The sequence below is a fragment of the Bidens hawaiensis genome, unplaced genomic scaffold (genome assembly GCF_021521415.1).
Source record: "Bidens hawaiensis isolate Kalapana, Puna unplaced genomic scaffold, B.hawaiensis_p1.1 tig00002423_1, whole genome shotgun sequence".
Classification (NCBI taxonomy): Eukaryota; Viridiplantae; Streptophyta; class Magnoliopsida; order Asterales; family Asteraceae; genus Bidens; species Bidens hawaiensis.
Genome location: NW_027491133.1, coordinates 1775538 through 1785316, shown reverse-complemented (window position 1 = coordinate 1785316; position 9779 = coordinate 1775538). Strand labels below are relative to the sequence as shown.

At 36.6% G+C, this 9779-nt stretch overlaps 1 pseudogene; it reads right to left on the bottom strand.

The window, feature by feature from the left end:
• Positions 1-8065: 8065 nt before the first annotated feature.
• On the bottom strand, positions 8066-9313 carry LOC143619294 (AT-hook motif nuclear-localized protein 24 pseudogene; annotated as a pseudogene).
• Between the last annotated feature and the right edge of the window lie 466 nt (positions 9314-9779).

Below are 9779 nucleotides of genomic sequence, written 5' to 3'. Positions count from 1 at the left end.
ATTGTTGATGTCTAAGGTTTTGTCTGATTGAACAGTTTTCAGTTAATCGTTAATAATTAATCTGTTAGGTTGCATGAGATAACTGTTGGTTGCTTACTTGAATTCCCGCGTGTGATTTTGATGAAGGCCCAAGTATTGACGAACATGCCATGTTATATTTGGAGGCCCATGATCGTGTCTCCAAAGGTGGCCCACGAAAACGGGCATAACTTGGCCCACGAAGCTCCGTTTCAGGCCTATTACCAATCAAATCGAAGCTTGAGACGAGGAGCCCATTGTGGCAAACAGCCTACAACAGTTTAGCCCCTGTCCGAAGCCCAAAAACGCCTCCTAAATAAAGTTTTGGGCCTTTTTACTTTTTTCAGCACTTTTTATCTTTTTGTTTTTGGGTTTGTGTTTGGCCCATGGCCCATTTTAGGCCCATTTCGTATTTGGAAGTTTTTTTATATGCTTGTAATGTAATTCCAAAAGTTAGACTTGAATTTTATAATAATTAATTTTCCTCTTCATTTTCCCTGACCTTTGGGTGGGATTTTTAGGGTTTGGAAGTTCATCACGGTATTCGATTGAATCAACGTGATCGATCTTCATTCTCGTTTTACCGCTGCATCAGATTTGCTTTGTTAACTACTTAATACTCGTTTACTTGTTCGTTACTTAGTTCTCTAAATTCAATTTAAATTGCTTGTGTGATCAGCACTAAACACTAGTTACTTCATAATATTAAATCTGTACACGTATTGCATTGACCACATACTCCTTGTGATACGATACCCTACTTGCTCTAACTATTTAGTTTAATTAGGTTTTTGATTGACTCAAACGACAGTCATCAAAATCGGTTCAGGTAAATAAATATGTTCAACGCGGTTTATCTTACGAACGAGTGGTAAAACATATTTATCATGTTTAATATATTTATTACATTTTCGTTTAGAAACAAATATATATATATATATATATATATTTAAAAATTCTCAACGACGAGGAAACAACGATATAAAATGCCGGGTTTTAAATAAAAAGAATAAAGTTTACTATTATTAAAATATACTTATAATACTTACATACATACATACAGGGTGGGGTTAGAATACGAAGTGAGTTATTTGTAAGAAGTGTGAGAAGTAATATCGGGCGTTGGATGTGATCATCTGATGGTGGATATTGTTAGTGTGTTTTTTGTTCGGTGTGTTTTATTTTGTTAGTTCGGTGTGTTTTTGTTTGGCGTGTTTTATTTTTTTAAGGGTAAAAAACACTTCTTAGGATAGTTTTACTTCTTATTTTAACCTTGCTCCATACATACATACATATATATATATATACATAAATATATATGTATTTATACGTAATTGAAAGCTTTTAACGAGATTTGACAAGAAACATAAACTCCAAAATGTCGGTTCTAATAAAATAATGATTACTTGATATTTAATAATAAAGATAATTACTAAATTCATTTTAAAATATATAAAAAAAACAAACAAAAATGATTACTTGATATTTAATAATAAATATAATTACTAAATTCATTTTTAAAATATATAAAACAAAAAAAAACATACAAAAACTGTTACCGCTGGGATTCGAACTCGAGTGGTGTTCGGCTCAAGGAATTAACATACATACCCACAACCAACTGGGCTGGGGTGGTAGATGGTAATCAAACGAAAAAGATTTCGTATACATAATTAACCAGTTCATCCCTAACCCAAGATAAAACCCTAACTAATAAATCATTCAATCTGTTGTGCTTCAGTTTAATTAACATGAGGGTTACTGAAACAAGAATACAGGAGATCAATTCCATATAATTAATTACCTGCACAGATGATCCGAAGGTGGTTAATTTGCTCCACGTGAAGCCGGCCAAACAAGGATCTGGTTTAATATATTGCAGCAAGTTATAATTCGATTCGTATTGGGGCTATTGATGGCGCTGGAGTGAGGATCACTTCTGCAAGTTTAATTGAAATGTGGTGTTCGTTACGATGTCTAACCATGAGCGGATTATGTCGACACTATCAAGGGTCCGAACGCCGATTACGAGATCGTTACAATATAATTAGACATGGGTTTTTCGAAGGCGAGGTCTCAACCAATGTCCAAACAAAAGCAATTAGAATATAATGCACTAATTGTGTATAATTCAACCTAGGTTTAGGATGGTTCGCTATAAAAGTTAATACGTATCTAATAGATCTTTGTTTCTTAATTCGCGGAGTCAGTAAGCCGAAAAAGGTAAGGGAATCATAATGCACATATCAATTACCATATTGGAGACGAGAATTACGCATCAAGCAAACTAAACGGGTATATGGGTTGAATATGAATACGGGTTAATGGGTAAGTGGGTAATTGGGTAAAGTGGATATAGTTAACATAAATTTGCACATTGGTCCTTCAAGATTAGGGATGGAAACAAACAGGGATTAAAGTTTAAGTTTGGTGCTAAAATTGTCAAGTATTAAAAGCTTTAAATATATTATATGCAAATTATTAAGAACAATAAATTAACTCGATAAACGCGATAAAGTTTTCCCGAATATAAACGGGTCGGGTAACGGATATAAAATATCATTTTGAAAACCCGAGTTTTTACATGAGCAACCACGAGATTCCCTTTGACTACTTTCCACTGCCCATTCCCGAACTTAACATCGTGCCCCTGGTCATCCAACTGTCCGACTAAAATCAAACGTTTCTTTAAACTTGGAATAACCCTTACGTCTTTCAAAGTCCAAGAAGTACCTGCTGAAGTTATCAAATCAACATCTCCCATACCTGTAACCTCTAGAATACCATCGTTCGCAAGTCGAACCTTTCCAAAATCCCCAACCTTAAGATTCTTCATCGTTTCACTACAGTGAGTGGCATGAAATGATGCACCAGAGTCCATCACCCAAGCATCAACGTTACCCTCAACACTAAGAACTAAAAACTCATCACTACTGACCCCGTCATCTGTGTAGTCTCTTGTAACGTTCACCTCTTTCTTACCATTCGGACAATGATCCTAGAAGTGTCCCTTTTCTTTACAACCCCATCATTCAATATCTTTACGAGTCCTAAACTGACTCCTCTTCCTGCTCCCACTGCCTCGTTGTTTTCCCCTACCTCTACCTTCTGTGGCTAATATATTACCTGTTGATTCACCTGAACTTCTGCGTCTTGAATCTTCTCCAAGAATCAAATCCCGAATCCCATCAAAAGTAATTTTTGTAGACGAACTACAAGCCGCAGTCACTGTTAGCGACCAACTGTCGGGCAAAGAGGATAATAACAAAATACCTTGAACTTCATCATCAAACTTAATGCCGACTGACACTAAGCGGGAGATGTTTGAATTAAGATTATTAATATGCGTTGTAACTGACCCACCCTCTTTCATTCTTGTTGTCACTATCTCTATGATAAAATAAGCCTTATTTGCTGCCGAAGGCTTCTCATACATGTTGGATAGCGCCTCCATCATACCACGGGCTGTGGGTTCTTTCATGACGTTAAACGCCACATTTTCCGACAACGACAAAGTAATACAAGCCCTAGCTTTCTTATCTGACTTCTTCCAATCTGCTTCTGACAACTTTTCTGGTTTTCTATCCTCAAACACTACATCAAAGTCTTTCTGACAAAGTAGCGCTTCAATCTGCATCTTCCACCAACCAAACTTTTGTCCATCAAACTTCTGTATCGAAACCTGTCCGTCTTCTGCCATGACAATGACTAAAACGAAAATCTGGATAAAAAACAGAGATAGACACGACAATTGCACGAGCCCGAACTTAACGATTGTTCTATTGAACTTTGTTAAATAATCAACCTATTTAAACTGCAGCGGAATAACGAACTGCAAATCAGAAAACTGAAACGTAAAACCCGACAAACGCGGTTGGCACTGGTTTTGGTTTCTTTAACACTTCTTCTAATAGACAACGGTTCATCGAATAAAAATAGGATCTTGATTCAACTGTTCTTGGCTCGTAATTCGCAAAATAGGATTTCAACCCAAATTAACTTCTTGGCAAAGCTACTACCCTTTGTCAAACCAATAAAAAATGTGGTCAAAGCTCCTTTTCTTCAACCCGAACGCATGCAAGTCTGCAACTCAATCCAAAATAATAACCCTATTTTTCGCGACTTGAAACAAAAAAGGCGGTGGCTTACGGTAATAAAGCTTTCGAATAAATTACAGTACTAGAACTCAGGTCTCCGGTGGCTTAGAATGATCCCTAATCGCGATCGTCTGGCTGGGTTTAGCGACGGCGAAATAACGGCGGCGTATACCCTAACGACAATCGGAAAACCGTAGCGGCGGCAGAACCCTAGCGCAGTAGGGTGGCGGCGGCAGAACCCTAGCGCAGTAGGGTGGCGGCGGCGAAAGGTTTGGCGGTGACTCGGCTGGTTCCCGTGTTCTTCGTGTAATCCCGAACCTAAGCTCTTGATACCACTTCTTAGGATTAAACACACACACGAACTAAACACGACACGAAAGCAATAAAAGAACACGATGATTTAACGTGGTTCGGTCTAAACTGACCCACGTCCACGGTGGCAACTAAGTATTTCTTTTATTGAGTGACTAATTATATAAAGTACATATCGTTGTTTAAATAGAAATTGAACTAGGGTTTGTAAATTGTTGAACAAGAAATCTAAATCGGGCCGAGCTTCGGTCTGGCCACCCTACACTCGTCAGCCCTTTAGACTTCAAATAATAAACCGGGCCAACAAGGCCTACGAACCCAACAGTTATATCATGTATTATATTTTATGTTTTTAAGTTAAAAAAATATTATTTCAACCCGTGTATCACACGGGTAAATAACCTAGTATTAAATACAAACATCCTTTTATTATGTCTTAAGAATATTTAAGTCATAATATATGAGAGAGATTTATAATCATGTTAAATTACATCATTTTTCTTAATTAAATTCATATGTTTCGAATACACGTGAGGTAGATTTAATTTGCTCGGATGAGCTATCCTAATCTTTTCCAACATGTAAACGTTCCAAGTATTTAACCACTTATTAATGCATAGGAAAATGTTTTAAAAAAAGTAAACTAAAACAACATCAATAACGGTTTGCTTCTCTACACTAGGGAGTAGAGACCACATTTAGTCATATATGAGCAGATGCGGATTCAAGAAATTTTTGAATGAAGGCATGCTACGGATCGACGGTGACAATGGTGCTACGCGACATGATGGGGTCAAAAATACGAGAAGTCGGAGCGGTGTCCGGAGGCAAAAGTTGATTCATGATGTATTGAAAAAAATCAGATAACCCAATTAGGATTAGATTTTAATGTTTGAGTCTTGGGCTTGAATTTTTGAAGAGTAGAAGGTTAGAGAAAATTAAGCTATCTATTACACTACAAACTAGAGCGAACGGTGGGCCTTGGCGGCCCACCCTCATTTTCCTTTGGGTCCGACTATGCCTAGAGATGAGTTTTTATAATCATGTTTTAAAATTGTGTCCCATACAGTCATACATCACAACCATTTGGCATTGTGTCAGCTTTACAAGTTTTTTTCACGACTAACAGGTGTATATATTTATAATCTAGTTTAGTTTAAAATTTTACAGTAATACTCCTTTAAACTAAAACAAGAAAATTGAGTTATCTATTACACTACGAACTAGAGCGAACACTATATGTTAGAGCAAGACGGTGGGCCTTGGCGGCTCACCCTCATTTCCCTTTGGGTCCGACTATGCCTATGAGATGAGTTTTATAATCGTGTCACATACAGTCATACATCACAACCATTTGGCATTGCGTTAGCTTTACAAGTTTTTTTTTCACGAGTACTAAGTGTATATATTTATAATCTAGTTTAGTTTAAAATTTTACAGGTGATACTCCTACTCAAAACATGATCTTAAACTAATCACAAACCAACTTAATATATCAAACTATACTCTTAGTAATGTTATATTTATTATAGTTTAATTTTCCTAACAATTATAAATTACCAATTATTATACTTCTATCAATTATATAATCTATCAATAAGGATAAGATTATTTCAGCTTTAAAATTTTTGCAAGAATACACATACTTCTTTCTTTTTGAACGGTCATTTGGACCACTGAAAGGTCACTGATCCACCCGATATTCTACATTTCACCACAGGTCGAAACCCACCATAAATAAGAAAACCCTTAGTCCAACCTAAAACACCATAATTTTCTGTGACATATTAGACTAGAACCCTAGAACCCTAGAGCCCCTTATCATATATATACATGCCTATGTTTGAATGGTTTCAGGACGACCTATAGGCATGGCTGAAAAAGAGTTTGACAACGTTACACACAATGGTTTCGAATGGTTTGTGCTTTTAGCATGCATTTTGGGTTCCATCAAACCCAAATAATGACATCAATGTTGCCCAAAAATCTCCAATATCTATTAAGGAGATGCTTGCAACCACGTCTAGGTGTCCATTTCATGTAAAATGCCAACAATAACGATACGGCTACTATCTTACTGATAGGATCATCCTAATTGGTTCACGTTTGTGAAAGCTTTCCCATATATAACTGAGTCAAAGGACAAGAAGTTCAAGAAGTTGCAAAAGTTGGCAAAAAATAAAAAGATGTTGAACACGCTTTCGGTGTTTTAAAAGCTAGAAGGGGGATACACAGGCGGCCCATCCGGTCTTATAAGCTGGAAAAGATTAGGAACGTGATGGATGTGTGCATTTTATTGCATAAGACCATAAAAGTTAACGAAAATGTGGTATTACTGGTCATGTAACATATATAATGGATCCTCCAACCACACTAGCTATTGATGATAATGTGCTTTCGGCCTACATAATGGATCCTCCCGATTAATTTGATCTTGTGGAACATATCTCAAGTCTAAGCATCTAAGATTCAGACATGATAAATGTTTTGTGTTTTTTTAATATAAATTGTCAATCCCATTGGTTAGTACACCTCTATAGATTTGGATGCTTTTCCATGTGCCCCTAGTACCTAACCTACACATTCTACACACTTAAAACAAACCAAAAATTTTAAGAAAACTACTCATGTGATTCCTTTGTTAACTTAAATATATGATGGAACAATAAAAGATATTGGATCTATACCTAAGATATACATTTTTGTGATTTCGTTATGTTGTTTGCCATATTAAAATTTTGGACCATTTAAACAATATACAAAGCACGTATCTAGTACTGACGCACATCATTTTAAAAAGAGTGCTTTGTAACTTACAAAAAGTCATAAAGAACTAACTTCTAGGAACCACTGCGACTCTAGGAACCATAATACAGTTGTCCCTTGTGCAGTTGATGCCCACTTAACCTACTACATGTGTGCGCGCGCGCACAGATTACTTATAATAATGCTAATATTATTATATTAACGTTGGATGAATTGAGGTACATCAATTTTTTTAAGTTAATATCAACTTATTGTTCTACATATTCTCCTTGATTATTCTATCTAGCACAACTCTTTCTGGTATTATAAGACAACACACAGGTAAATAAAGATTAAAAATAAAGTAAAAAGAAAATTGTGTTTTTGAATATTGCTTCATTACAAAGCATATGATCTCATTTCCAAAAATATCCAAACCAATGCAGGCAGCGTAACTTGTACTTATTCGAATATGTTTATGCTTTACGAAAGCACAACTATGGATGCTTTATGTACAACTTGTTTCCACCAATGAAACAGCTCTAGAATGATTTACTAAGGTGTTATGATAAGCATCTAATTCTCTTCCATTAAAATCTTGCTTTTCCTAGTATCCTACCGTAACATTGTTACATGACACATGTCTAGCACATGAGGTGCTTTACATGGTCTCGTTATCACTGTATTGATGTGATCTCGTAAGTTTTCTGATAAATGTTAGATTAAAAAAACGGGGTTCTAAAATTATTGGGTGTTATATATGTAAACAAAAAGAATGCAAGGATAATATAAACACAAAAAATTGTCAACAATCAAAATTTAAAAAGGTTCTTACATTACAAATCATATATTGTCATCTTAACATCAAACACAAGTCAAGAAAACTTAATGTTATCAAGAAGCAAAATAGTTGACATAAATTAGGAACAACAAAAGACTAAATCAAAGAATTTAAACCATAAAATTTGCTAGATCGATGACATGCACTTACACAAATTGTGATCTTCATATTAATCAGAACGACGGGCGACTACCGCCATTGTTACTCCAGTAACCATCGTTCGGCAATTGAATTGAGTTGAGTAGATTCGGTGGCATGCCTTGAAAAATCGAAGGATCCGACATCAATTGTTGTGGTTGACCCGATGGTTGTGTGATGGCTCCTGGAGACCCAAGCGAGCCTCCAGGAACCGGCAAAGTACCCTCTTCCTCTTCAAGAGGAAGTCGTTCATAAGCAGCGTTGCTAAACGACGCGGCCATGATTACCACTGGCCCCGCCGCTAGCAACGCTCCCACCACGCTACCGCCCACCACCTGTCCTTGACCACCCGCTAAATAAATAGTTAGTCCAGTGGCAGCAGGTGGTGCTGGCGGTGGCAGAAAAGATCCTGACAACGACAGGATCTCAAACCTTCCGTGTAGCGTCAAAACTGACCCCGGTGACGCTGGTTGCCGGAGTGTAACGTTTGTGACGGTACCGGTACCACTTATGATACAAACGCCGCGTTGACGGCGGCGTGCAAAGGTGCTAATACTATCCATAACGTCACAACCGTCGGATACCTCCATAACATGAGTTCGCAGCGCGTTAGCGCTGTCTCTAGTAATAATAATCGGTGGTTTGGGTTTGTTTTTCGACCCCGAAGGACGACCGCGGGGTCTTCTTCCCATATCTCCTTCTTTACCATCACTACTGCCACCACCGCCGCTGTTGTTCATCATATCTTCCGTGTTCTTTTCTTTTCGTTCTCGTTTGTGACCACCGATGTTTAAACCACTGGTTCCGCTTTGTTCATCGGCTTCGGAACTCTGGAACTGGTGCAAATTGAAGTTTCTTGTGTGAAAAGGAGGTGGAAGAGAGTGAGCTGAAGCTGGATCCATCTCTCTAAAGATAAAACAAATTAAGAAACTAAATTGATGAATAAATGATGAAGGTGATCTAGGGTTTAAAACAGGTTCTTGTGATGTTATGGTTAGGGTTTTGAAGGGGTGTATGAAGTGGGTTCATGTTTATTTCATGGAGAACAAGATGTGGAATAAGGTTAGGGTTAGGGTTAGATTCAGATGGGATAGGTGATTAGGGTTAGATTCAGATGGGATAGGTGATTATCTTTAGATTTAGAACATATGAAACTAGATTTGAATTATATAAATGTGGGGTTTTGTCTTTTGTGAGAAGAAATTAACGGTTATGTAACTAATAACATATGTGGTAACTTTTTTTTATCGGGTTTAACCATAACTTTCTTTTAATATTATTAAGAGAAGTGGATATTTAAGAGGTGTTTGGGATTCCTTATTTTGTCTCCTTATAATTTTTCATTAAATTATTAAGTTATAAAAGTGTAAGTTATGAAACTTTTCCTCTTATAATATAAGCAACCCTAAACACCTTGTTGTTTTTCAAAAAATTTATAAGTTATAAGTTGATGAAAATAAGCAATCCCAAACACCCTTCTACATCTCTTTTTTTTTCCGTTGTCATTTCGTTGATATTATAAGTAAGAGGATATGCTCAGTTTTTAAGTGTGCGTAGTGAACCAACAAATAAATGGTGATGTTTTCGCTGCAAAACAGTTTTGAACTAGTATATAATAATAATTACGT